The 2,207-nt window shown below is 39.9% G+C and overlaps 1 non-coding gene across 1 annotated transcript; it reads right to left on the reverse strand.

The window, feature by feature from the left end:
- Positions 1-1,695: 1,695 nt before the first annotated feature.
- On the reverse strand, positions 1,696-1,764 carry LOC112550473. Its single transcript, XR_003094350.1, has one exon. It is a non-coding gene; the product is annotated as a small nucleolar RNA SNORD123 (small nucleolar RNA).
- Positions 1,765-2,207: the final 443 nt, after the last annotated feature.

Genomic DNA, 2,207 nt, shown 5'->3' on the forward strand with positions numbered 1-2,207 from the left:
ATACTTAGCTCTTACACATCAGAAAGTTGAGCAAAGTGTGGCAAGGACCTGAGAAAATAATGATTGAAAGGGAAAGAACATAATTTCACCCTGCCATTATTAGACTGTCTGGTCAGAAAAGGAAGACCCAGTAGGTGAAAAGAAGCAATTCTGACATGCCTCTTAAAGTCCTCACCCCTCCATTGAGAAGTCATAGATTCAAAGAAAATTAGGGTTGGAAAGGACCTCAGGCGGTCATCTAGTCAACACCCCCTGCTCAAAGCAGGATCGTCCCCAACTATATCACCCCAGCCAGGGCTTCGTCTAGCCAGGGCTTGAAAACCTCTATGGATGGAGATTCCACAACCTCTCTGGGTAACCTGTTTCAGTGCCTTACTACCCTTCTGGTGAGAGTTCACCCTTCTGGTGAGAGTTCTTCCTAACCTCTAACCTAAACTTCCCTTGCTGCAACTTTAGACCTTTGCTCCTTGTTCTGTCATCGGCCACCACTGAAAACAGCCTAGCTCCATCCTCTTTCGAACCCCACTTCAGATAGTTGACGGTTGCTATTGAATCCCCTGTCAGTCTTCTCTTCTTCAGATTAAATAAAATCAATTCCCTCAGTTTATCCTCAGAAGTCATGTGTCCCAGCCCCCTAATTATTTCATTGTCCTCTTCTGGAGTCTCTCCAATTTGTCTACATCCTTTTTGTAGGGAGCGTGGAGGGAGGGCAAAACTGAACCCTGTATTCCAGTTGTGGCCTCACCAGTACCAAATAGAGGAGAAGAATTGCTTCCCTTAATCTGATGGCAACACTCCTACTTGTCCTTTGTCTCCTTTTCTTCAATGGGCCAGTTTGTATACTGTCTTACTTCATGTGAGTGAGGTCTCAGCTACATGAACAATGAGCTACTGCACGGTAGCATCTCATGTAGATGTATCCAGTGTCCCATATTTCAAAATGGCTGTGGGAGCACTTTAAAGCTTGTTCAATGAGCTTTAGTTAAAGCACCTCAATGCCATTTTGAAATGCGGGACATTGAATACGTAGGATGGTGCAGCTTGCTGGAGCACTCTAATTAAAATACTCTAGCAGACTGGATTAACCAAGTCTGCTCCAATGCGTTCTAATCGCAACGTGTCAGAGCATGTGTGTAGGTACCCTTAGTGTTTTGGAAATTCACATCCTAAGTTACTGTGTGGTTAGATCTCCATGTAGACAAGACCTGAGCCAGAGTCAACTTAAACAGCTCTATACACACAGCCTAAGGATGAAAGAATCTAGCCTGAAATAAGTAGACTTTTTTTTCTGAATAGGAAAGTTTGGCAGTTCTGTGAGATGGAAAGGGGGAGTGCAGGGGCATATAAGGTGGTGAAAAATACATGCAAACCCTCTTAATTTTAAATTAAAAAAACTAATTTAGATTTCAGTGTAATAAGAACTTGTCTCCGGTCTGTGACTTTTCATAATTTCCACTCAATCTTCTCCATTATGTAAGATCACAGTTATTAACATTTCGTCTTATTGCCACTCAGAAGTTCAGGAACTGGGTTTCCTCAAGGCGTTCTTCATTCTCTCCCCAACTTTTCTCTTTATCTTTAATATGTCAGTTAAGGCAAGTGGCTGAAAAGAAAGAAAGAGAGAAACACACACACAAAAATAGTTTGATTGAAGAGATTGGTTCCAAAATATTCTTTTTACCTAGAGGATGTGAAGGTGAATCAGGAAATGGATGGCTTTTTCAGATCACATGAATCAGTATCCCAAGATTCATCATTTTCACCCAGTGTTTAAAATTTTGTAGTAGCTTAAAGTAAGATATATGATGTTAATGTTTATACAAAAAAACTATTAACTATCTTAGCTGCCACAGATGTTTGAAGATGAAAAATAAGATGTAGTTATTAAAATGAACTCCCAGGACATATTAATATTGATTTTGTGCAGTTGTGTTGAAAATACCACTTTAATGCAGTGTGTCGGGATTGACAAAGATTGCATTCTATCTTTTTTTATAAAGAGCCTGATTTTGTAAACACCCCAAGGTGCCAAATACATTGATTCAACTCTTTTGATTTATGAACAGTAAGTAAAACCTCACTATGAGAGTGGCTAGCTCACAGAAGTCAAGTAATGCAGAATTATATTTTGTGTCTCTGTTCACAAACTCTAAGTATTATAGGTGTCAGCAGGTGTGATTTTTAGATGTGATGCATAATGTGAGACA

The sequence above is a fragment of the Alligator sinensis genome, unplaced genomic scaffold (assembly GCF_000455745.1).
Source record: "Alligator sinensis unplaced genomic scaffold, ASM45574v1 scaffold126_1, whole genome shotgun sequence".
In the NCBI taxonomy this organism is placed as follows: domain Eukaryota; kingdom Metazoa; phylum Chordata; order Crocodylia; family Alligatoridae; genus Alligator; species Alligator sinensis.